We start from the raw sequence: 27508 nt of genomic DNA, 5'->3' as shown, positions 1-27508 counted from the left end.
TTAAACAAACGGGTATTTATTTTTAGACAGATGCACTCACATGTTACACAGATAAAAAGGCATATCACAAGGCGTTATCCCTTATTTCCCAAAAGACACCTCACTGGCTCGCTGAGATATTTCTTACAGCAGGTGTAGTCAGTCCCGGGAACTCACGGCTTTCCTTCCAGGTGGTGAATAAGGAATATAAAGGAATCGTCAGGATACACAGCACAATCCCGCTTAACACGTTTCGGTTGTAACCTTTCTCAAAAGCGGATTGTGCAGCACTGAAATTCTCCCCTATATATACCCCCTAAAGTCCTCAAACACGTTTCAGGTGTCAAAATTACAATTACGGTGTTTGGAAGCCGCCGCGCTTCCGCGGCCGTCACTTCCGGTCACATGGTATCGCGTCTCCCATCAACTTCCGCCCGGCCACTATATACTCATTTCCGTGCGGTTCAAAATGCGTTCCAACCCGTAAGACTTCATTTCCGGCCGCTATATGCTCATTTTCATGTGGTTCAAAAAGCTTTCCAACCCGTAAGACGTCATTTTCAGTCATACAATCCATCTCACAGAGTCACTTTCTTTTCATATGGTAATGTTTGCGGGTCAGATGCGTTCCGTGGGTCATTCGTAAACATAATTATATTGCAGCAATATACCATCATAAGGTGCATATAGGAGAGATAAAAACATATAAAACATAAATCAATAAAAGATAATTAAAAAGAAACATCAATAATAGCAGCCATAGAATTAGAGTCCCCGTTACAGAACTTTTAATAAGTTATAATTGTAAAGTGTATTTCATAAATTTTAATTTAAAAACCATTTTAACTCAAATTCCCCGTTAAGACCATGAGGTACCAATGTTTTCAAATTAAAAATCCATTTCATTTCGGTTTTAGCTAACCTGGTCTCAATATTTTTATTTTTCCATGTACCCTTAACTTGTTCAATTCCCCAGAAGTTTCTTATTGCACATTCCTTTGAATTATGTTGTTGTTTAAAATGCATAGAAAGGGTATGTGTTTCTAATACCTTTTTAAGGTTATAGATATGCTCACACAGCCTAGTTTTTAGCATCTTTGTAGTCTTTCCTACGTAAATAAGGCCACATTTACATTCGATGGCGTAGACTACATTCTTAGATGTACAGGTAATAAAATGATTGATTTTATAACAATTCCCATTTATTTTAATTTCTCTATATTTAGATGTGTTAGTCTTCACAGTTTTACAAACTAAGCATGACCCACAGCGATGGAAGCCCCGTACCCGTTCACTACTTCGTTTTTGTTCGTTAAGGGAACTTTTAACAAGTTTATCTTTTAATGACTTTGATTTTTTATATATAAAAGATGGCCTAGTAGGGATTTTCCCTTTTAGAATGGGATCCTGTTCTAACAATTTCCAGTTGTTTTTTTATAATTGTCTCTATTTCTTTGTGTAGGCAACTATATTCAGAAATGAAAGCCCATTCAAAATTTTCTTTCGATTCTTTTTTGGGTTTTTCAATTAGAAGATCATTTCTCACTAATTGGGCTGTTTTATCCTTTGCAGCTATTAGTTTATGTCTTTGATAACCTTTATCTTCAAAACACTTTGACATATCAACCATTTCCGTATTACAAATCTGTGGATCAGTGCAGTTTCGTTTTACTCTAACAAACTGGCTGAAGGGTATACCCTCCAACCAGTTAGTATGGTGTTGACTATTTCTTTCTATAAATGAATTAGAGTCAGTGGGCTTTTTGTAAATTTTGGTCTCCAATTGGAGATCTCTTACATAAATACTGAGATCAAGGAAATGGACCTCATGTTTACTTATATTGAATGTTTATTTAATGTTCTTATTATTTGAATTTAATTGATTACAAAAGCTTTTTAAGTTCTCCTCACTTCCTTTCCATACAAATAAAATGTCATTGATGAAGCGGTGCCAGGACACCAGGCCTGCCCCTGCCAACTCACCATGCCACACCGCCGTCTCCTCCCAGTGTGACATGAATAAGTTGTCAAGCTAGGGGCAAACCTGGTGCCCATGGCTGTGCCCACCTGTTGAAGATAATCTCCATTAAAATAAAAGTAATTATTTTGTAAAATAAACATGATACTCTCCAAGATAAATTATTTCATAGAGTCCTCCATATTACTTTTATCTTAGTAAGTTAGTAGTTACGCGGCAACCAGGGCACGGGAGTATACAGCGCCGCTAGGGAAAGCTGGAGCTGCAGCAGTGAATGTCTTCTGACATTTACCACCGCTGCTGCCCTTGTAGTCTTCACTTTTTTCTTCAAAAAAAGCTCTTTTTAGGGCTGCCTGGAGCAGCCCCTCTGTTATGTGCCTGCTTACTGCAGCACCAACTACAAAACTGAGCTCCTGTGCAGGGAGGCGGGGTTATAGAGGAGGCGGCGCTGTGCATTCTGGGAACAGTCAAAGCTTTAAGCCTGTTGGTGCCTCGGATCAAGATCCTACTCTACACCCCAATGTCTATCCTTGTGGAGCCCAGTGTAACCCGCACCAGAAATAGTATTAAAGTCACTATACTGGAAACTACTGAGGAGGAAAGGGATCTAGGAGTCACTATTTCAGGTGACTTAAAGGGCGGTAAGCAATGTAACAAAGCAAAGAGGAAGGCAAGTCAGATGCTTGGCTGCATTGGGAGAGGAATCAGCAGCAGAAAGAAAGAAGGAAGTAATAATGCCATTGTATAGGTAATTGATACGGCCTCATCTAGAATACTGTGTTCAATTCTGGAGGCCATATCTTCAGAAGGATGTTAATACATTAGAGACTGTACAAAGAAGGGCAACTAGAATGGTGCAAGGCCTACATCACAAAACATACCCAGAAAGACTAAAACTCAATATGTATAAGTTTGGAGCAGAGAAGGGGAAGAGAAGCAATAGGACACGAGGATATGCACTGAGACTGGAGGGGGGGAGGTCCAGGGGAAATTTGAGGAAATATTACTCCACAGAAAGGGTAGTAGACAAGTGGAATAGCCTCCCATCAGAGGTAGTAGAGGCTAAGACAGTAGAGCAATTTAAACACGCATGGGATAGACATAAGGATATCCTTACAAAGAAATAAGGATCATATAAGGTTTGAGATAAAAATATGGTAAAAACAAAAAAAAAGGGCAGACTAGATGGGCCAAGTGGTTCTTATCTGCCGTCAAATTCTATGTTTCTATGTAATGTGGGTGCATGTAAATGCTTTTATGTGAATCTTCCATTTGAATATTTTTTAATAATAACGGTACAAAACAAAGTTTCTCTAACGTCCTAGTGGATGCTGGGGACTCCGTAAGGACCATGAGGAATAGACGGGCTCCGCAGGAGACAGGGCACTTTAAGAAAGAATTAGGAATACTGGTGTGCACTGGCTCTTCCCTCTATGTCCCTCCTCCAGACCTCAGTTTGAATCTGTGCCCGGACGAGCTGGGTGCACTTTAGTGAGCTCTCCTGAGCTTGCTGAATAGAAAGTATTTTGTTAGGATTTTTTTATTTTCAGAGAGGTCTGCTGGCAACAGACTCTCTGCTACGTGGGACTGAGGGGAGAGAAGCAGCCCTACTCACTGTGGATAGGTCATGCTTCTTAGGCTACTGGACACCAATAGCTCCAGAGGGATCGAACACAGGAACGCACCCTTGGTCGTCCGATCCCAGAGCCGCGCCGCCGTCCCCCTCGCAGAGCCAGAAGCCGGCGTGAGAAGCAAGAAGACTTCAAAAGCGGCGGCAGAAGACTCCAGTCTTCACATGAGGTAGCGCACAGCACTGCAGCTGTGCGCCATTGCTCCCACATTAAACCCACACACTCCGGTCACTGTAGGGTACAGGGCGCAGGGGGGGGGGGGGCGCCCTGGGCAGCAATTAGAGACCTCTTGGCAAAGTGGGCATATATACAGTTGGGCACTGTATATATGCATGAGCCCCCGCCATTATTTTACACAAAATCGCGGGACAGAAGCCCGCGCTGAGGGGGCGGGGCTTCTTCCTCAGTACTCACCAGCGCCATTTTCTCTCCACAGCTCCGCTGAGAGGAAGCTCCCCAGGCTCTCCCCTGCAGATTCACGGTAGAAAGAGGGTAAAAAGAGAGGGTGGGGGGGCACATAAATTTAGCGCAAAATCAGTATATACAGCAGCTACTGGGTAAACACTAAGTTACTGTGTAATTCCTGGGACATATAGCGCTGGGGTGTGTGCTGGCATACTCTCTCTCTGTCTCTCCAAAAGGACTTGTGGGGGTTCTGTCCTCAAATAGAGCATCCCCTGTGTGTGTGGTGTGTTGGTACGCATGTGTCGGCATGTTTGACGAGGAGGGCTATGTGGAAGCAGAGCAGGTACAAATGAATGTGGGATCGCCGCCGGCGCCCGATTTGATGGATATGTGGAAGGTTTTAAATGATAATGTTAATTCCTTGCATAAAAGGTTGGATAAAGCTGAAGCCTTGGGACAGTCAGGGTCTCAACCCATGCCTGATCCTACAGCGCAGAGGCCGTCAGGGTCTCAGAAGCGCCCACTATCCCAAATTGTTGACACAGATATCGACACGGATTCTGACTCCAGTGTCGATGGCGATGATGCAAAGTTGCAGCCTAAAATGGCTAAAGCCATCCGCTACATGATTATAGCAATGAAGGATGTATTGCACATCTCAGAGGAAAACCCAGTCCCTGACAAGAGGGTTTATATGTTTGGGGAAAAAAGGCATGAGGTGACCTTTCCCCCTTCACATGAGTTAAATGAGTTATGTGAAAAAGCTTGGGAATCTCCAGATAGAAAAATGCATATTTCCAAACGGTTGCTTATGGCGTATCCTTTCCCGCCAACGGACAGGTTACGCTGGGAATCCTCCCCTAGGGTAGACAAAGCTTTGACACGCTTATCTAAGAAGGTAGCCTGCCGTCACAGGATACGGCCACCCTAAAAGATCCTGCGGATAGAAAGCAGGAAGGTATCCTGAAGTCCATTTATACACATTCAGGTACCCTACTAAGGCCGACAATTGCGTCGGCCTGGATGTGTAGTGCTGTAGCAGCATGGACAGATACTTTATCTGAGGAACTTGATACCTTGGACAAGGATACTATATTGCTGACCCTGGGGCATATAAAAGACGCGGTCCTGTATACGAGAGATGCCCAGAGAGACAATAGCCTACTAGGCTCTAGAATAAATGCAATGTCGATTTCTGCCAGAAGGGTCCTGTGGACTTGGCAATGGACAGGCGATGCCGACTCAAAAAGGCACATGGAGGTTTTACCTTACAAGGGTGAGGAATTGTTTGGGGACGGTCTCTCGGACCTAGTTTCCACAGCTACGGCTGGGAAGTCAAATTTTTTGCCATATATTCCCTCACAACCTAAGAAAGCCCCTTATTACCAAATGCAGTCCTTTCGATCACAAAGAGGCAAGAGAGTCCGAGGTGCGTCCTTTCTTGCCAGAGGCAGGGGTAGAGGGAAGAAGCTGCACAATACAGCTAGTTCCCAGGAACAGAAGTCCTCCCCGGCTTCCACTAAATCCACCGCATGACGCTGGGGCTCCACAGGTGGAGCTAGGATCGGTGGGGGCGCGTCTCCGAAATTTCAGCCACCAGTGGGTTCGCTCACGGGTGGATCCCTGGGCTATACAGATTGTATCTCAGGGATACAAGCTGGAATTCGAAGTGATGCCCCCTCACCGTTACCTCAAATCGGCCCTGCCAGCTTCCCCCATAGAGAGGAAAATAGTGTTAGCGGCAATTCACAAATTATATCTCCAGCAGGTGGTGGTAAAGGTTCCCCTCCTTCAACAGGGAAGGGGTTACTATTCAACAATGTTTGTGGTACCGAAACCGGACGGTTCGGTCAGACCCATATTGAATTTAAAATCCCTGAACAGTTACCTGAAACGGTTCAAGTTCAAGATGGAATCGCTCAGAGCGGTCATTGCAAGCCTGGAAGAGGGGGATTTTATGGTGTCTCTGGACATAAAGGATGCTTACCTGCATGTCCCCATTTATCCACCTCATCAGGAGTACCTCAGATTTGTGGTACAGGACTGTCATTACCAATTCCAGACGTTGCCGTTTGGTCTGTCCACGGCACCGAGAATGATTACCAAGGTAATGGCAGAAATGATGGTGCTCCTGCGAAAGCAAGGAGTCACAATTATCCCATACTTGGACGATCTCCTCATAAAGGCGAGGTCCAGAGAGCAGTTGCTGATCAGCGTAGCACACTCTCGGGAAGTGTTGCAACAGCACGGCTGGATTCTGAATATTCCAAAGTCAGAGCTGATTCCTACGACGCATCTGCCCTTCCTGGGCATGATTCTGGACACAGACCAGAAGAAGGTTTTTCTCCCGACGGAGAAGGCTCAGGAGCTTGTGACTCTGGTCAGAGACCTCTTAAAACCAAAACAGGTGTCGGTGCATCACTGCACGCGAGTCCTGGGAAAGATGGTGGCGTCATACGAGGCCATTCCCTTCGGCAAGTTCCATGCGAGGTCCTTTCAGTGGGATCTGTTGGACAAGTGGTCCGGATCGCATCTTCAGATGCATCGGCTGATCACCCTATCCCCCAGGGCCAGGGTGTCTCTTCTGTGGTGGCTGCAGAGTGCTCACCTTCTCGAGGGTCGCAGGTTCGGCATTCAGGACTGGGTCCTGGTGACCACGGATGCAAGCCTCCGAGGGTGGGGGGCAGTCACACAGGGAAGAAATTTCCAGGGTCTGTGGTCAAGTCAGGAGACTTGTCTGCACATCAATATCCTGGAACTAAGGGCCGTATACAACGCCCTAAGTCAAGCGGAACCTCTGCTTCGCAACCATCCGGTGCTGATTCAGTCAGACATCACCGCAGTGGCTCATGTAAACCGCCAAGGTGGCACAAGGAGCAGGGAGGCGATGGCGGAAGCCACCAGAATTCTTCGCTGGGCGGAGAATCACGTGCAAGCACTGTCAGCAGTGTTCATTCCGGGAGTGGACAACTGGGAAGCAGACTTCCTCAGCAAGCACGACCTCCACCCGGGAGAGTGGGGACTTCATCAAGAAGTCTTCACACAGATTACAAATCGATGAGAACTGCCACAGGTGGACATGATGGCATCCCGCCTCAACAAAAAGCTACAAATGTATTGCGCCAGGTCAAGAGACCCTCAGGCGATAGCTGTGTACGCACTAGTGACACCGTGGGTGTTCCAGTCGGTTTATGTGTTTCCTCCTCTTCCTCTCATACCCAAGGTGCTGAGAATCGTAAGAAAAAGAGGAGTGAGAACAATACTCATTGTTCCGGATTGGCCAAAAAGGACTTGGTATCCGGAACTACAAGAAATGCTCACAGAGGACCCATGGCCTCTGCCTCTCAGACAGGATCTGTTGCAGCAGGGGCCCTGTCTGTTCCAAGACTTACCGCGGCTGCGTTTGACGGCATGGCGGTTGAACGCCGGATCCTAGCAGAAAAAGGCATTCCGGATGAGGTTATTCCTACGCTAATAAAGGCTAGGAAGGACGTGACGGCTAAACATTATCACCGTATATGGCGAAAATATGTTGCTTGGTGTGAGGCCAGGAATGCCCCTACAGAGGAATTCCAGCTGGGCTTTTTCATTCACTTCCTACTGTCGGGAGTGACTTTGGGCTTGAAATTGGGGTCCATTACGGTCCAGATTTCAGCCCTATCCATTTTCTTTCAAAAGGAACTGGCTTCTCTTCCTGAAGTTCAGACGTTTGTAAAGGGAGTGCTGCATATTCAGCCCCCTTTTGTGCCACCAGTGGCACCTTGGGATCTTAACGTGGTGTTGAGTTTCCTGAAATCACACTGGTTTGAGCCACTTAAAACCGTGGAGTTAAAATATCTCACGTGGAAGGTGGTCATGCTATTGGCCTTAGCTTCGGCTAGGCGTGTGTCAGAATTGGCGGCTTTGTCACATAAAAGCCCCTATCTGGTTTTCCATATGGACAGGGCAGAATTACAGACTCGTCCGCAATTTCTGCCAAAAGTGGTGTCCTCTTTTCAGTTGAACCAACCTATTGTGGTGCCTGCGGCTACTCGTGACTTGGAGGATTCCAAGTTACTAGATGTAGTCAGGGCTTTGAAGGTTTATGTAGCCAGAACGGCTGGAGTCAGGAAAGCTGAGTCGCTGTTTATCCTGTATGCATCCAACAAGCTGGGTGCTCCTGCTTCAAAGCAAACTTTTGCTCGCTGGATCTGTAACACGATTCAGCAGGCTCATTCTGCGGCTGGATTGCCGCCTCCAAAATCAGTAAAAGCCCATTCCACAAGGAAGGTGGTCTCTTCTTGGGCGGCTGCCCGAGGGGTCTCGGCATTACAGCTTTGCCGAGCAGCTACTTGGTCGGGTTCAAACACTTTTGCAAAGTTCTACAAGTTTGATACCCTGGCTGAGGAGGACCTTGTGTTTGCTCATTTGGTGCTGCAGAGTCATCCGCACTCTCCCGCCCGTTTGGGAGCTTTGGTATAATCCCCATGGTCCTTACGGAGTCCACAGCATCCACTAGGACGTTAGAGAAAATAAGATTTTACTTACCGGTAAATCTATTTCTCGTAGTCCGTAGTGGATGCTGGGCGCCCGTCCCAAGTGCGGCCTTCTTCTGCAATACTTGTATATAGTTATTGCTTAAATAAGGGTTATGTTATGGTTGCATCAGGTTTATCTGGTGCTCTGTTCTTGTTCATACTGTTAACTGGGTAAGTTTATCACGAGTTATACGGTGTGATTGGTGTGGCTGGTATGAGTCTTACCCTGGATTCCAAAATCCTTTCCTTGTACTGTCAGCTCTTCCGGGCACAGTTTCCTTAACTGAGGTCTGGAGGAGGGACATAGAGGGAGGAGCCAGTGCACACCAGTATTCCTAATTATTTCTTAAAGTGCCCTGTCTCCTGCGGAGCCCGTCTATTCCCCATGGTCCTTACGGAGTCCCCAGCATCAACTACGGACTACGAGAAATAGATTTACCGGTAAGTAAAATCTTATTTTTGCTTTTTATAGAGTTTTTAAGAACAAACAAGCGTTTAGTGTAAATTAAGCTCTAGCCTGCTTCTTTAATACATACGTATTCTATAATCTAGATTTAAATTTTGGTAGTTTCTAGGGGTGAGGAAGGAATATAAGAGGGTCAATTTTTATAGAATTGCAGAGTTTACAGCAGGATTTAAAGTAGCATTTTTTTTATTTTTAAGTCAAAATCTATCTAGTGTTGCCTTTAATATAAATTTGTCACTTTACATTCTATGGCAGAATCACAGAAAAATTGGTACATTCCAAAAATCAGATTATTACATGCAACCCTAGTTCTTTAGGTTTCTCCCTGCTTTGTTATTCATTGCCAAATTTTTCCTCAGACTGGAATGAGTATACAGTAGATAGGCTTTGAGCCCTGTAACCAGGTCTGCATCTGCATGTGTCAAACAAACGGCAGAACTGTGATGTCACAGTACAGTTCAGAAGAGGCGTGGCCTAGGCCTGAAGTGTTCAGTGTTTAAGAACAATCTAACCCTGATACATTACACTGTATTGAGATAGAAACCTAGGGATGTTCTGCTGACTAAGGTAGGAGCCACTCAAGTATGTCAACCGTAAGATGTGTTGCTGATTACCCAGCCCCCAAGGTCATCCTTTCCCTCAAGGTGTATGTGTGCCTTTATCTGTTTCAGAAATTCACACTGTGATGGAGACTAATTATCAAGCCCAATTTTGCATAAAGTAGCACAAACAGCAGCGCTATAGACAGCTGTCCCCATTATTATTAATGGGGATGTCACAAAACCCCGGCGGCAGCGGCCGCACTTAACGCTCCGCCGGAGCTACTGGGGATGACCGGCTTCACTCTGGGTCTATGAGCGGCTGGCGTCCGTCCGCCAAGGCCTCCCACCGGTGTCGGGTATGGGCGCCGCCATCATCCCAGAGACTCAGTTGACGAATGCAGCCAATCGGAATCCTCCTCACATGATCCGCTTGGCCAATGGGAGCTGAGCGGGAGGTTTAAATGCAGACGCAGGGCAAAGCCTCGGCGCTTGCACAACGTTCCAGCCAAGCTGCGTCCCAGGTTGCACCCTGCATCCACAGGGTGTCCTAAGAAGTTTAAGCTGCTTCTCAGCTCGGTCCAGAAATAACCGGTACCCAGCCACGTTTCACTAAATCCGGTAACCAGCCCAGACCAGATTTCACTGGTACTCAGCCCGGTCACAATATAACCGATACTCAGTCCGGTCTCGCTATAGCCAGTAATCAGCCTGGTTACGCTAGGGTGGTAATTCCAAGTTGATCGCAGCAGGAATTTTTTTTAGCAGTTGGGCATAACCATGTGCACTGCAGGTGGGGCAGATATAACATGTGCAGAGAGAGTTAGATTTGGGTGTGGCGAGTTCAATCTGCAATCTAAATTGCAGTTTAAAAATAAAGCAGCCAGTATTTACCCTGCACAGAAACAAAATAACCCACCCAAATCTTACTCTCTCTGCAAATGTTATATCTGCCCCCCCCCCTGCAGTGCACATGGTTTTGCCCAACTGCTAACAAAGTTCCTGCTGCGATCAACTTGGAATTACCCCCTATATACGGTAACCAGCCCGGTACCACTAACTAGTAATCTTCCTAAACTAGTAACTAACGTTATTGAGCCGGTTCCAAGATCTCTGTTCCTGTCGCATGAGGCATTACTCATATGAGGCTTTATAGAAGACCACCCCAGGTTCTTCATCATCCTGCAAGCATCACTTCTCGCACACCGGAAGTCTCTCCGAGTTCAAGCTCCACCAGTCTCTTGACAGGGGATTACGGTCTGACCAGTATGTACTAAAGTCTGAACGCAAAGCTTTTCAGAATCTGGTCTTGTAGGTTTATGCCTTCATATGGCGCAAACTGCTTCAAGCCCATGGAGGCTATATTACTGGAGAGAGATCTTATGATCCCCTGTTGAAACCTCTGTTCAGATCTGGAATGTGACCCTTTATGCATGTACAGTGCCAAATTCTCAGGAGTCTTTCACAAATGGTAAAGTGGGGATGTAACTCAAAGGCGCATTTAATACATAGCTGGGGCATTTTTGTTAACACCCAACCAAGCACAAAACTCATCTATTGAGACCCCCCTTCCTCCCAAGTAGTCCCAAATCAAGATGCCATTCCCATACTAGAGCTCTTTTACTCTATCAAGACTGTCCACCAAAAGGGGATGTTCTTGAACATGGCTGGGTCAGCCTGCATCTATCTGCATGTGTCAAACAAACGGCAGCACTGTGATGTCACAGTACAGTTCAGAAGAGGTGTGGCCTAGGACTGAAGTGTTCAGCATTTGAGAACAATCACTTGCCTTTGGACATCTAACCCTGATTCATTACACTGTATTGAGATAGAAACCTAGGGATGCTCTGCTGGTAAAGGTAGGAGCCACTCAAATATGTCAACCCTAAGATGTGCTGCTGATTACTCACCCCCCAAGGTCATCCTTTCCCTCAAGGTGTATGTGTGCCTTTGTCTGTTTCAGAAATTCACACTGTGATGAAAACGAATTATCAAGCCCAATTTTGCATAAAGTAGCACAAACAGCAGCGCTATAGACAGCTGTCCCCATTATTATTAATGGGGATTACTGTCTGACCAGTATGTACTAAACTCTGAAAGCAAAGCTTTTCAGAATCTGGTCTTGTAGGTTTATGCCATCATATTATGCAAACTGCTTCAAGCCCATGGAGGCTATATTGCTGGAGAGAGATCTTATGATCCCCTGTTGAAGCCTCTGTCCAGCTCTGGAATGTGACCCTTTATGCATGTACAGTGCCAAATTCTCAGGAGTCTTTCACAAATGGTAAAGTGGGGATGTAACTCAAAGGCGCATTTAATACATGGCTGGGACATTTTTGTTAACACCCACCCACCCAAGCACAAAACTCATCTATTGAGACCCCAAGTAGTCCCAAATCAAGATGCCATTCCCAAACTAGAGCTCTTCTACTCTATCAAGACTGTCCACCAAAAGGGGATGTTCTTGAACATGGCTGGGGCAGCCTGCATCTATCTGCATGTGTCAAACAAACGGCAGCACTGTGATGTCACAGTACAGTTCAGAAGAGGTGTGGCCTAGGACTGAAGTGTTCAGCATTTGAGAACAATCACTTGCCTTTGGACATCTAACCCTGATACATTACACTGTATTGAGATAGAAACCTAGGGATGCTCTGCTGGTAAAGGTAGGAGCCACTCAAGTATGTCAACGCTTATGTAGGGTACACACTGGCAGATATATTGGCCAATCAGTTGGTTGTCCAATATATCTTTTGCTGATCTGCAGGTGTGTACAAGCAATATGTCAGACGTCTTTCACAGATATATTGCATCTGCTGTGCAACATAGCAGATGGCCAATATATCTGCAGATATATTAATGCACCTTTCAGTGTGTATGAACAAGCCCCATCTGCATATAGAGCTGCAGATAGATTTAACAGCAGATATATCTTTAAGATATATTGGTGCATCTTTCTGTGTGTATGAAAAAATAAGAATTTACTTACCGATAATTCTATTTTTCATAGTCCGTAGTGGATGCTGGGACTCCGTCAGGACCATGGGGAATAGCGGGCTCCGCAGGAGACAGGGCACATCTAAATAAAGCTTTTAGGATCACATGGTGCGTACTGGCTCCTCCCCCTATGACCCTCCTCCAAGCCTCAGTTAGGTACTGTGCCCGGACGAGCGTACACAATAAGGAAGGATCTTGAATCCCGGGTAAGACTCATACCAGCCACACCAATCACACCGTACAACTTGTGATCTGAACCCAGTTAACAGTATGATAACAAAAAACGAAGTAGCCTCTGAAAAGATGGCTCACAACAATAGTAATAACCCGATCTTTGTAACAATAACTATGTACAAGTATTGCAGACAATCCGCACTTGGGATGGGCGCCCAGCATCCACTACGGACTATGAGAAATAGAATTATCGGTAAGTAAATTCTTATTTTCTCTAACGTCCTAGTGGATGCTGGGACTCCGTCAGGACCATGGGGATTATACCAAAGCTCCCAAACGGGCGGGAGAGTGCGGATGACTCTGCAGCACCGAATGAGAGAACTCCAGGTCCTCCTTAGCCAGAGTATCAAATTTGTAAAATTTTACAAACGTGTTCTCCCCTGACCACGTAGCTGCTCGGCAAAGTTGTAATGCCGAGACCCCTCGGGCAGCCGCCCAAGATGAGCCCACTTTCCTTGTGGAGTGGGCCTTTACAGATTTAGGCTGTGGCAGGCCTGCCACAGAATGTGCAAGTTGGATTGTGCTACAGATCCAACGTGCAATCGTCTGTTTAGACGCAGGAGCACCCATCTTGTTGGGTGCATACAATATAAACAACGAGTCAGATTTTCTGACTCCAGCTGTCCTTGAAATATATATTTTTAATGCTCTGACAACGTCCAGTAACTTGGAGTCCTCCAAGTCGCTAGTAGCCGCAGGCACCACAATAGGCTGGTTCAAGTGAAAAGCCGAAACCACCTTAGGGAGAAAATGAGGACGTGTCCGCAGTTCTGCCCTGTCCGAATGGAAAATCAGATATGGGCTTTTGTATGATAAAGCCGCCAACTCTGAAACTCTCCTGGCTGAAGCCAGGGCCAATAGCATGGTTACCTTCCATGTAAGGTATTTTAAATCTACCGATTTTAGAGGCTCAAACCAATGAGATTTGAGAAAATTCAAAACTACGTTCAAATCCCACGGTGCCACTGGAGGCACTATTGGGGGTTGTATATGTAGTACACCTTTGACAAAAGTTTGTACTTCAGGCACTGATGCCAATTCCTTCTGGAAGAAGATTGATAAGGCCGAAATTTGAACTTTAATGGACCCCAATTTTAGGCCCATAGACAATCCTGCTTGCAGGAAATGTAAGAATCGACCCAATTGAAATTCTTCCGTTGGAGCCTTCTTGGCCTCACACCACGCAACATATTTCCGCCAAATGCGGTGATAATGTTGTACAGTCACTTCCTTTCTAGCCTTAATCAAGGTAGGAATAACTTCCTCTGGAATGCCCTTTTCTTTTAGAATCCGGCGTTCAACCGCCATGCCGTCAAACGCAGACGCGGTAAGTCTTGGAACATACAAGGTCCCTGCTGAAGCAGATCCCTTCTTAGAGGTAGAGGCCACGGATCCTCCGTGAGCATCTCTTGAAGTTCCGGATACCAAGTTCTTCTTGGCCAGTCCGGAGCCACCAGTATTGTTCTTACTCCTCTTTTCCGTATAATTCTCAGTACCTTTGGTATGAGAGGCAGAGGAGGGAACACATACACTGACTGGTACACCCACGGTGTTACCAGAGCGTCCACAGCTATTGCCTGAGGGTCTCTTGACCTGGCGCAATATCTGTCCAATTTTTTGTTGAGGCGAGACGCCATCATGTCCACCTTTGGTTTTTCCCAACGGTTCACAATCATGTGGAAGACTTCTGGATGAAGTCCCCACTCTCCCGGGTGAAGGTCGTGTCTGCTGAGGAAGTCTGCTTCCCAGTTGTCCACTCCCGGGATGAACACTGCTGACAGTGCTATGACATGATTCTCCGCCCAGCGCAGAATCCTTGCAGCTTCTGTCATTGCTCTTCTGCTTCTCGTGCCGCCTTGTCGGTTTACGTGGGCGACTGCCGTGATGTTGTCCGACTGGATCAACACCGGCTGACCCTGAAGCAGCGATTTTGCCAGGCTTAGAGCATTGTAGATCGCTCTTAGCTCCAGTATATTTATGTGAAGGGACGTCTCCAGGTTTGACCACACGCCCTGGAAGTTTCTTCCCTGTGTGACTGCTCCCCAGCCTCGTAGGCTGGCATCCGTAGTCACCAGGACCCAGTCCTGTATGCCGAATCTGCGGCCCTCTAACAGATGGGCACTCTGCAACCACCACAGGAGAGACAACCTTGTTCTTGGTGACAGTGTTATCCGCTGATGCATGTGCAGATGCGATCCGGACCATTTGTCCAGCAGATCCCACTGAAATGTCCGTGCATGGAATCTGCCGAATGGAATCGCTTCGTAAGAAGCCACCATCTTTCCCAGGACTCTTGTGCATTGATGTACTGACACAGTTCCTGGTTTTAGGAGGTTCCTGACAAGTTCGGATAACTCCCTTGCTTTCTCCTCCGGGAGAAACACCTTTTTCTGAACCGTGTCCAGAATCATTCCCAGGAACAGCAGACGAGTTGTCGGGGTCAATTGAGATTTTGGAAGATTCAGAATCCACCCGTGTTGCTGAAGCACTACCTGGGTTAGTGCTACACCGACTTCCAGCTGTTCTCTGGACTTTGCCCTTATCAGGAGATCGTCCAAGTAAGGGATAATTAATACGCCTTTTCTTCGTAGAAGAACCATCATTTCGGTCATTACCTTGGTAAAGACCCGAGGGGCCGTGGACAAACCAAACGGCAGCGTTTGAAACTGATAATGACAGTCTTGTATCATGAACCTGAGATACCCTTGGTGTGAGGGGTAAATTGGGACATGCAGATAAGCATCTTTTATGTCCAGGGACACCATGAAGTCCCCTTCTTCCAGATTCGCTATCACTGCTCTGAGTGACTCCATCTTGAACTTGAATTTCTGTATGTACAGGTTCAAGGATTTCAGGTTTAGAATAGGTCTTACCGAACCGTCCGGCTTCGGTACCACAAATAGTGTGGAATAATACCCCTTTCCCTGTTGTAGGAGGGGTACCTTGACTATCACCTGCTGAGAATACAGCTTGTGAATGGCTTCCAAAACCGACGTCCTTTCTGAGGGAGACGTTGGTAAAGCAGACTTTAGGAACCGGCGAGGGGGAGACCTTTCGAACTCCAACATGTAACCCTGAGATATTATCTGCAGGATCCACGGGTCCACTTGTGAGCGAGCCCACTGATTGCTGAAAATCTTGAGTCGACCCCCCACCGCTCCTGAGTCCGCTTGTAAAGCCCCAGCGTCATGCTGATGGCTTTGTAGAACCCGGGGCGGGCTTCTGGTCCTGGGCAGGGGCTGCTTGCTGCCCTCTCTTACCCTTTCCTCTGCCTCGCGGCAGATAAGACTGTCCTTTTGGTCGCTTGTTTTTATAGGAGCGAAAGGACTGCGGCTGAAAAGACGGTGTCTTTTTCTGTTGGGAGGGGGTCTGAGGTAAAAAAGTGGATTTGCCGGCAGTTGCCGTGGCCACCAGGTCCGAAAGACCGACCCCAAATAATTCCTCTCCTTTATATGGCAATACTTCCATATGCCTTTTGGAATCCGCATCACCTGACCACTGTCGCGTCCATAAACTTCTTCTGGCAGATATGGACATCGCGCTTACTCTTGATGCTAGAGTACAAATATCCCTCTGAGCATCTCGCATATAAAGAAAAGCATCCTTTAATTGCTCTAGAGTCAATAAAATACTGTCCCTATCCAGGGTATCAATATTTTCAGTCAGAGAATCCAACCACACTACCCCAGCACTGCACATCCAGGCTGAGGCTATTGCCGGTCGCAGTATAACACCAGTATGTGTGTATATACTCTTCAGTGTAGTTTCCAGCCTCCTATCTGCTGGATCCTTGAGGGCGGCCGTATCAGGAGACGGCAACGCCACTTGCTTTGATAAACGTGTGAGCGCCTTATCCACCCTAGGGGGTGTTTCCCAGCGCGCCCTAACCTCTGGTGGGAAAGGGTATAATGCCAATAACTTCTTGGAAATTAGCAGTTTTCTATCTGGGTTAACCCACGCTTCGTCACACACGTCATTCAATTCCTCTGATTCTGGAAAAGCTACAGGTAGTTTTTTCACCCCCCACATAATACCCCTTTTTGAGGTACCAGCAGTATCAGAGATCTGCAAAGCCTCCTTCATTGCCGTGATCATATAACGTGTGGCCCTATTGGAAAATACGTTTGTTTCTTCACCGTCGACACTAGATTCATCTGTGTCGGTACCCGTGTCGACTGACTGAGGTAAGGGACGTTTTACAGCCCCTGACGGTGTCTGAGACGCCTGAGCCGGTACTAACTGGTTTTCCGGCCGTCTCATTTCGTCAACTGACTTTTGTAATGTGCTAACATTATCACGTAATTCCATAACTAAAGCCATCCATTCCGGTGTCGACTCCCTAGGGGGTGACATCACCATTACCGGCAATTGCTCTGCCTCCACACCAACATCGTCCTCATACATGTCGACACACACGTACCGACACACAGCAGCCACACAGGGAATGCTCTAATCGAAGACAGGACCCTCTTAGCCCTTTGGGGAGACAGAGGGAGAGTTTGCCAGCACACACCAAAAACGCTATAAATGTATATAAACAACCCTAGAAGGTGTTGTTTTTGATATAAGCGCTTTTAATATATCAATATCGCCAAATTATGCCCCCCTTCTCTTTGTTACCCTGTTTCTGTAGTGCAGTGCAGGGGAGAGTCCTGGGAGCCTTCCTCACCAGCGGAGCTGAGCAGGAAAATGGCGCTGAGTGCTGAGGAGAATAAGCTCCGCCCCTTTTTCGGCGGGCTTTTCTCCCGGGTTTTAAGAAAACTGGCCTGGGTTAAATACATACATATAGCCTTAATGGCTATATGTGATGTATTTATTTTGCCACTAAAGGTATTTAATATTGCTGCCCAGGGCGCCCCCAGCAGCGCCCTGCACCCTCCGTGACTGAATCAGTGAGACGTGTAGCAACAATGGCGCACAGCTGCAGTGCTGTGCGCTACCTTCATGAAGACTGAGGAGTCTTCTGCCGCCTGCTTTCCGGACCTCCGTCTTCAGCGTCTGTAAGGGGGATCGGCGGCGCGGCTCCGGGACGAACCCCAGGAGGACCTGTGTTCCGACTCCCTCTGGAGCTAAGTGTCCAGTAGCCTAAGACTCCAATCCATCCTGCACGCAGGTGAGTTGGAAATCTCTCCCCTAAGTCCCTCGATGCAGTGATCCTGTTGCCAGCAGGATTCACTGAGATTTAAACCTAAAAAAAACTTTTTCTAAGCAGCTCTTTAGGAGAGCCACCTAGATTGCACCCTTCTCGGACGGGCACAAAAACCTAACTGAGGCTTGGAGGAGGGTCATAGGGGGAGGAGCCAGTACGCACCATGTGATCCTAAAAGCTTTATTTAGATGTGCCCTGTCTCCTGCGGAGCCCGCTATTCCCCATGGTCCTGACGGAGTCCCAGCATCCACTAGGACGTTAGAGAAACCTCCATCTGCAGATACATCTGTAGATCCATTGAACTGCAGATATATCTGCCAATGTGTACCCAGCTTAAGATGTGCTGCTGATTACCCACCCCGCAAGGTCATCCTTTCCCTCAAGGTGTATGTGTGCCTTTGTCTGTTTCAGAAATTCACACTGTGATGAAAACAAATTATCAAGCCCAATTTTGCATAAAGTAGCACAAACAGCAGCGCTATAGACCATTATTATTAATGGGGGTTACGGTCTGACCAGTATGTACTAAACTCAGAATCTGGTTTTGTAGGTTTATGCCATCATATCGCGCAAACTGCTTCAAGCCCATGGGTGACAGGAATAGGCAGTGGGTGACTGTGGAGTAAGTGGGTGGTGGACAGGTAGAGGATAACAGGCAGAGTCAGACAGGAAGAGGCAGTGGGTGACTGGAAGATATAGAGGGAGACAGCAAGAGGCAGGTGGAGACAGTGAGAGGCAGTGGGTAACAGCGGAAGGCATTGGGTGACGGGGAGGCTGAATGGAAGGTAGAGATTGACAGGGAGAGGCTGACAAGGAGATTGTGGGTGATGGGAGGGGGCAGTGTGTGACAGGGGAAGACTGAAGGAGATATTTGTGAGGTGGCTGGAGGCAGACACACTGCAATATTGTGCATTTTTGGAACCATTGTGAATGAGGACCACTGTAACATCCATTCCGTGCAGTCGGAGCCAATTGTGTAAACCAATAGTTGCTGGCTCAGGTACTGCACAAAGCAGTAGTCCAATAATGGTAACAAAGGCGCCGAGCCCGGGATGGCGCCGGAGAGGGGTAAGGGGGAGGGGCGGCAGGTGGCCCGCGGGCCAGCGGCACAATGGAAAGGAGGGGCGGGCAGGTGTGCCCGTCCCCTCTTTCACACCTACAGGCGCTGGTAGCCTGTAGAAGGCGAGGGGGCCGGCCGGATAGCGGGCGGGTTAAATAGGAAGGCGGGGGGGAGGAGGCGGCCACTGGGAAAGAGGAGCACAGAGAGTGAGGTCGGCAGCAGCAGCAGCAGCGCGACGAACAAACGGGTGCAGCGGCGGCCAGCGAGGAGAGGATCCACGGAGGGCGCCAGCAGCCGCCGATCAGGAGGAAGAGGTCACTCGCGGGTGAGAGCAGCTCGGCAAGTACGAGCAAGAAGCGGCAGCAGGGGGGGACGGAGAGAAGTCGGGCACAGGTCGCAGAAGCAACTTCCGGTCACTTCCGGTCGCGAGGCGGCTCCGGAGGCTGGGTGCAGCGCGGGGGGGCTGTAAAAGGGTCGCATTGCATCGGACCAGGTCACCAGCGAGATCAGCACCGCAGGGCAGCTGCGCAAGCCACAGTGCATCCCCTGCAGAAGGAAAGAAGAATGGAAGGGCAATCAGAGAGGGGGGTCAGAAGAAGGAGCATACCCCACAGGTTCAGGGAGGAGACCGAGGACAGTGCAGGGTTACACTTTAACCCTGCAGGGAGGGAAGGAGCACGTCATCAGCAGCAGCACAGGGATAATGAGGCAGGAGCTCCCCCTGGTGGCAGGAAAGGAGGAGGACGCCCGCATGTGCAGAAGAGAAGAAAAAGCAGCTCCAATCCAACAGCCAGGGCCGCGAAGAGGAAGAAGCAGCCGGCAGCAGTGATCACCAGCGAGCAGCAATACGGGGTGAGTGACCTGCCGCCTATTTACGAAGATATCCCCGCGGCAGCGGAGTCAGATGGACCTGACTCCGGGGGGGAGGGCCGGAAGGGTTGGGGCAAAGTTTTGAGCAGCGCCAATCCCACTTCACCCGCCACACAACCGCAAACCCCAGCCCGTAGATGGGAGAAAGGAGAGGGCGGGCCATCATCAAGCGGCCGGGATGCGTGGGTACAGGAGGCTTCCACCCAGCTGTTCAAGGAGATGTCACAGCTTCCGGCGGCGGGGCAACCGGACAGGGGGAGGCATGACAACGGACACCGTCACAGCAAGGAGAGGCATCACAACGGGTACGGAAGCAGGGAGTCATCTTGCGGCCGGAGATCACCGCGTTACCATTCGCCACCGCCCAGCCCTCGGCATCGGCACAGCCTACATTTCACAGCACGCAGGTCATCACCGGTCAGGGGTTACAGCCGACACGCATCACCGCCGGAGGCATACATCACATCACGGCACGGCTGTCGAGGGTGCAGCTGCAGCAGGAGAGAAGACAGGCAGGAACAGCGTTATCGGTCGATGGGAGGAGGGCAGCGATCAGTGCAGCACAGCAGCCAGCACAGCACACCGACAAGACAAGGCGACAGGGAGGCAGTGCACAGGAACTTGCAAGTCTTCACCACGCCAGCAAGATCAACGCACGGGAGCAATACGGCGGTCCACGGTACCATCACGCCACGGGAACGGCAGAGGGCATACACGCAGCGGCCAGGAGGCGCGGAATTCCAGCGCGGAGAGGACGTCATGGGCTACGCTACGGCCGGCGATGCCCCAGCAGTCAACACGGTCCAAGTGGCCACCACACCGAAGGCAGCATCCGGCGCGATGACCAGCGCGGACGGTCCAGCGAGGGAATCCTCACACGGGACGGGTGAGACCAATGTCGACATGAACAGTTTGTGTAATGTTATGGTATCCCCAGATATATCGCAGAATGTTGGTAACGTTATGGTTAAGTTCACGGGGGTGGTCGGTAAGGGCGGAGCAGGTCAGGCGAGGGAGCAGGGGGATAGCGCAACGGATTCAGATGAGGACGAATCATGTAGAGTGTTGAGGGAGCAGCTAAAGTTAGCTAGAGCGACATGTAAGAAAAGGAAGGGGCTTACGCCGGGGACAGATGCGGTTAGGGAACAGATGGGGCAGGTGCAGCAGGAAACGGCTAAGAAATTTCTGCAGACAGGATCCGCAGTGGGTTGCGAGTTTAGCGCAGTGGCAGGCCACTTGCCAAAACAAATCAGAAAGGAGATAGAAAAAGGGGGTTTTGTCGATATATGTTCATTGACAGAGAAGGGCTTGAGCGACAAGGAAAAGGCAAAACCGAAAGGGGGTACACAAGTCAATAGCTACAAGACTATTGAGAACTGGCTGAGCGGAATGTTCGCCTACTCCGGCTGTTACATAGAAGCGTACCCCGAGGTAGCGATGAGCATGTTGAAATATACAGATTTTATATACTCTGTGTACAAGGAACAAGGGGGATCAGTCTGGCTGAGGTACGACGAGAGTTTTAGAGCGAAGGCAGAGGGCGGTAAGCCCATCGACTTCGGAGTTAGGGACCTCGACGCGTGGCTCAAGGCATTAGCAAGCGGTATAGCGGAAAAGGCGGCACCGGCACAAGCAGCCGGGGCAGGGAGGCCTAGCACGCAGAAACATGACCTCAAATGCTGGGCGTTTAACGAATCTCAGTGCACCCGCGCGCAGTGCAAATTCAGGCACGCATGTTCCTTTTGCAACGCAAGTCATGCAGCAAAGGATTGCTATAGGAAGAGAGCAAATCACCCAAGAAAACTACCCGCGGCAGCAGGGGCTGGGAAAAGCGTTTAGCCCAGTGAATTTAAGCAGGATCCTGGGGTGGCTAGCCAGGTATCCTAAGCAGCAGGAAGCCAAATTGCTGCGGGACGGTTTTAGGGAGGGCTTTAGGATACCAATAATAAGAGAGGTCCCGCCCACAGAAAAAATAAGAAACCTGAAATCCGTCAAGGAGCAACCGGGGGTGGTACGGGAGAAGATCGCAAAGGAGCTAGAGTTAGGTAGAATGGCGGGGCCATTTGCAGCCCCACCATTACAGGATTTGATAGTGTCACCTTTGGGACTGGTCCCAAAAAAGGCACCGGGGAAGTTCAGGCTCATCCAGCACCTGTCTTACCCCGAGGGAGGGTCAGTAAACGACGCACTGGACAAAGAGCAATGTTCAGTGCAGTATCAATCCTTTGACCAGGCGATCAAGATGGTTAGGGCACAAGGGAGAGGAGCTCTCATGGCAAAGCTAGACATCGAGTCGGCCTTCAGACTGCTTCCATTGCACCCAGAGAGCTTCAGGTTGATGGGTCTAAGTTTTGACGGGGTTTTCTTTGTGGACAAATGCCTGCCAATGGGGTGCGCCATTTCATGCGCTTTCTTCGAGGCATTTAGTTCATTCCTGCAATGGTGTTTGCAGGAACGCGCTGGGGCAAGGGCCATAGCGCATTATCTAGACGATTTCTTGGTGGCGGGCCCACCAGAGTCGGAGCAGTGCAGCCACCTTTTACGAGAGCTACAGGGTATGCTGGAAGAGTTCAGTGTACCCATCGCGGCGGAGAAAACCGAAGGCCCGACGGAGGTTATATCCTATTTGGGCATAGAAATTGACACGGTTAGGCAGGAGTGCAGACTACCAACAGAGAAGGTGGTAAAGTTAGTCAGGGAAGTGAGCGACTGCGCAAAGGCCAAGAAGGTCACGCTGGGGCAGTTGCAGTCTTTGTTGGGGAGCCTGAATTTCGCTTGCAGGGTGATTCCAATGGGCAGAATCTTCAAGAGGAGGCTGGAACAAGCCACAGCAGGCAGGGCATCAAAGCACCACTTCATACGCATCACCAGGGAGCTTAGGGAGGACCTGCGGGTGTGGGAGGAGTTCCTCTTACAGTTTAACGGGGTGCAAATCTGGCCCAAGGAAGTAGCACCAAACCGTGAGCTGCAGTTATTTACAGACGCAGCAGGAGCTACGGGGTTTGGGGCATACTTGCAGGGCGAATGGTGCGCCCAGCGATGGCCACCAGAATGGGAGACCGCAGGGATCACCAAGAACTTAGCGGCATTAGAGTTGTTCCCGATAGTCGTGGCAGTCGACATATGGGGTAAAGTGCTGGCAAACAGGCAGATCCAATTCTGGTGCGACAACATGGGGGTGGTGCAAGCCGTGAACAACCAGCGGGCATCATCGCCGCCGGTGGTCAGGTTGCTCAGGAGGTTGGTGGCAGCTTGTTTGCACCACAACATAACATTCAGAGCTAGACACGTGCCAGGGGAGAAGAACGTAATAGCGGACGCATTGTCCAGGCAGAAATGGGAAGTTTTTAGGGCCGCAGCGCCGGGAGCAAGCGAAGTAGGTTTAACATGCCCCTCCTATCTCTGGCAGATAGTCGATCAGAACTAGATAAATTGGTGGAGCGATCCCTGGCACCAAAGACCTGGAAGGCCTACAAGGCCGCATGGAGAAGATGGCGGCAGTTCCAGGGGGAGGGGGAGATTGAAGCCAAGCCTCCGCAGCAACAATTGTTGGCGTTCTTGGAAAAACTCAGAAGGGAGCAGACGTCCAGGGCAGGAGCAAACACGATACTAGCAGGGGTATCCTTTTTCCAGAAACTGGCAGGCGAAAGGGACGAGACGAAGAGTTTCGTAGTACGCACGATAATGAAGGGCTGGGCAAGGGCGGAGGTTAAGAAACCAGACGCCAGGGAACCAATCACAATCGAGAGGCTGAGGAAACTGATAGAAGCGGTCCCAAGCGTCTGCCGCGACCAGAGTGAGGCAAGGTTGTTTACAACGGCTTTTATTATGGCTTTTAGGGGGGCATTCAGGGTTAGCGAGTTGGTAGCGCAGTCCAAAACAGCAAGGGAAACAGGGCTGCAGTGCAGTAGCGTTACCGTAGCGGAGGACACAGTACTGTGTAAAATACGCAGATCAAAGACAGACCAGAACGGAAAGGGAAAATGGGTGCAGCTGCGCAGGCACGACGACGCTGCGGTCTGCCCGGTAAGGGCGGTCGAAGCATTTAGGATAACAAGGCCGGCAGGAGGAGGGAATTTTCTGGTACACAAGGACGGGGCGGCGCTCACTAGGTACCAGTTTGCAGCAGTGTTGAAGAGATGCGTAGGAGCACTTGGCTGGCAGGCAGAGAGGTTCGGGACACACTCGTTTAGAATAGGGGCGGCCACGTCAGCCGCTAACGAAGGGTGCGCGATCGAAGAGATCAAAGCATTAGGCAGGTGGGGGTCCAACAGCTACAGGCGCTACATTAGACCCCTCAACGACGAAACAGAAAACATCTAACGATCATGTCCCCCCCCTCTCCCACACAGCCCCATCCGCAAGAAAAAAGGAGGCGAGGCGGATATGGATCGTCGGTCACTCATACGTTCACTGGGCGGCAGCACGGGCCGCCGGGAGGCCGTATGGAAAGCAGTTGGGGCTAGCGGAGAAAGAGGGGAAGGTATGCTGGTTTGGGCAGAGAGGGATGAGGTGGCACGGCTTGAGGGGCACCCTGTTATCCGGGGAAGAAGCGACAAGCAGCCCCGATACCATAGTATTACACCTGGGGGGCAACGATTTGGGCGACATGAAATCCCTAGACTTGATCAGGACAATACGGGATGATCTAGCATGGGTAAGCGAGCGATGGCCGGGCGTAGAGCTAATATGGTCTAACATCATTCCCAGGCTAGCTTGGCGCGGAGCCCGGAAAGGGGCAGGAGTGGAGAGGGCCAGGAAAAGGGTCAACGCGGCCGTGGGCAAATGCGTGGCCGCACTAGGGGGACAGGTCATACGGCATAAGGACATCAGTCAAAAGATCGGGGGCATGTATAGGAGCGACGGGGTCCATTTGTCGGACATTGGGATTGACCTTTTTAATAACGCGCTTCAGGAAGCACTGGAGGCCGGGGGTCAGTAGCTGGTTGCAGGGTGGGGGCTTCGGGTCTCGGGGGAGGGGGGGCAGCCGAGATCCTCGTGTGGCGGGAAGAAGCGGTGCGCAAGGCATGGCGAACGGGGGGAGCCAGCCGAGGTTGGCAGATTCACCCTCGGTGAACGGGCGCAGGCTCGGCTCCAGCTTTGGACGGTTGGGCCAGGGAGCTGCGTGCCAGGTGAGCGTGATATGCGCCAGGAGGGCTGGTTCCCCAGGGGCGTTGCCGCGGTGCCTACAGGGTAGGCAGGGCACGCCCCCAGGAAATCAGGAGGGGTCAGGGACCCAGGGGCGCCTTGCCCACCACTTCTATCCGTGCCCCGCAACCTTGTAAGGTAACATGTAAGGTAATGGAAATAAACTGTGGCCAGTAATTCGATCCAAAGGAAGTGTGTCAGACTCTTTATTTCAAGGGGAGCTTATTAGCTTATGTGAGCGGAAACAAAGGGGGCCGCCGTAGGTCGACCTCTCCCCCTTATGGTAACAAAGGCGCCGAGCCCGGGATGGCGCCGGAGAGGGGTAAGGGGGAGGGGCGGCAGGTGGCCCGCGGCACAATGGAAAGGAGGGGCGGGCAGGTGTGCCCGTCCCCTCTTTCACACCTACAGGCGCTGGTAGCCTGTAGAAGGCGAGGGGGCCGGCCGGATAGCGGGCGGGTTAAATAGGAAGGCGGGGGGGAGGAGGCGGCCACTGGGAAAGAGGAGCACAGAGAGTGACCCACCCACCCACCCATTTAGAAAAGGTGTATATAGGTACATATACTTACAGTTCAGAGTTTTATCGTATAAATCGTTGCAAGTTATAATACGGTTGTATGTTTAATGTGTTAAGGAAAATTAAGGAATACGTATGTCACAGTCAGCGGGCGGCGGGAAGAAGCGGTGCGCAAGGCATGGCGAACGGGGGGAGCCAGCCGAGGTTGGCAGATTCACCCTCGGTGAACGGGCGCAGGCTCGGCTCCAGCTTTGGACGGTTGGGCCAGGGAGCTGCGTGCCAGGTGAGCGTGATATGCGCCAGGAGGGCTGGTTCCCCAGGGGCGTTGCCGCGGTGCCTACAGGGTAGGCAGGGCACGCCCCCAGGAAATCAGGAGGGGTCAGGGACCCAGGGGCGCCTTGCCCACCACTTCTATCCGTGCCCCGCAACCTTGTAAGGTAACATGTAAGGTAATGGAAATAAACTGTGGCCAGTAATTCGATCCAAAGGAAGTGTGTCAGACTCTTTATTTCAAGGGGAGCTTATTAGCTTATGTGAGCGGAAACAAAGGGGGCCGCCGTAGGTCGACCTCTCCCCCTTATGTTTTTATGGGATGCGGTTAATTTGCCAGCTGTCGGGATCTCGTCGGTCAGGATACCGATGCTGAAATCCCGACAGCAGACAACCAGAATAAGGGCGCAACAGGGCTATTCCCACTCGTGGGTGTCCATGACGCCCATAGAGCGGGAATAGATCATGTAGATCCTGTAGCGAGTGCTGCTGGCATTCTGGCGGACGGGATGCCGCTGTTAGGACACTGACAGCCGGCATTCCATCCGCTGGCAAACCATATGTAAACCGTTTTTATGCCCTACTTCTGCCGCCTCATGACTGGCTCAGTCTGTGAGATGTGCGCAGGCAGGGTCAGCACTACGGAAACTGGGACGGGCAGTGGGGCGATCATGTGAGGCAGAGCGGCTCTTCATATACGTTCGGCCAAGATTGACACTTCTTCCTGGCGGCACCAGGGCAGAAACAGGCAGTGCATATCTCCGCTGCTGTAGAACTACAAGCTCCTAAACCTTCCCGGCACCAGGGCAGAAACAGGCAGTGCATATCTCCGCTGCTGTAGAACTACAAGCTCCTAAACCTTCCTGATCCCCTCAAATCTCCTAAACCCCCCCCCTCTTCCTTTATTAGATCAATGCATAACGGACCCAGGCCAACCTGTGTGGAGCTGAACCCGGCCGGTGTGACCTCCTGTGCCAGCTCTGTAGACTCTCTGCCACCTCTGCTGCTGTAGTCCTGGTTGTAGGTGAGGCCCGTGGGATAGACGAGAGAGGGTCCTTCCTCCTCCTGCCGGAATGCTTTGATAGTGGCGGCCGGGCCCCGGTGCAATGGATCGGCTGCACCGCAGCTAATTCTGCCACTGCACAAAGAGAAACCCTGGTTTTACTGAAAACCGGGTTTGTAAGATCCCTTCTGTGGCTGGCGGCAGGCGGGCTCCTCGTGCTGGGTGACGAAGGGCTTCCACGCGCGCAGAGTCCGCGAGGAGACGTCATGTGCCTCGCGCGACACCGCCATGATAACGGCCGTTGCGCTTGGTCCGAGCCCGCGAACATCACTTGACTCCGGTAGCTGTGTGACTGTGATATCTCCCACCCGCACCGAGAGACTTCATGCCGCATCACCGGAGAGACCGATCCAAGTTCAGCAAGCTGCACGCGGAGCAGGTGAGCTACAGCCTGGCGGTATGGTGCGTGGCCCTGGGTGTCCGCTATGTCAGCGTCCAAGTACCGGGGGTTTGGTAGATGCTAGAATCGAGTGGGCTAAGGGACCCTTTCCGTCTGGGGGAGGAGTCACGACACAAGGGGGAGGAGCTAGGCCAGCGGGATAGTTTCTCTACTATCCACGCCACCAACTATTACCTTTAGTAATCAGGTGGCGAGCCACCGAGCCCGAAGCGTGGCGAGCGTACTTTTCGGGTACCCTGTTCGGCCGTAGCTCCTCCCCTTGGTGACGTGTCTCCTCCCCTAGGTACG

General features: G+C 50.2%; 1 long non-coding RNA gene across 1 annotated transcript; it reads right to left on the bottom strand.

The window, feature by feature from the left end:
- Nucleotides 1-27508, bottom strand: LOC134911415 (uncharacterized). Its single transcript, XR_010176546.1, has 2 exons — nt 26694-27508; nt 1-572 (listed from the first exon to the last, which is right to left on the bottom strand). It is a non-coding gene; the product is annotated as an uncharacterized LOC134911415 (long non-coding RNA).

This window comes from Pseudophryne corroboree, chromosome 4, assembly GCF_028390025.1.
Source record: "Pseudophryne corroboree isolate aPseCor3 chromosome 4, aPseCor3.hap2, whole genome shotgun sequence".
NCBI classification, from domain to species: Eukaryota; Metazoa; Chordata; class Amphibia; order Anura; family Myobatrachidae; genus Pseudophryne; species Pseudophryne corroboree.
Note: the sequence above shows the minus strand (reverse complement) of the source record. Positions and strands in the feature narration are given on the sequence as shown.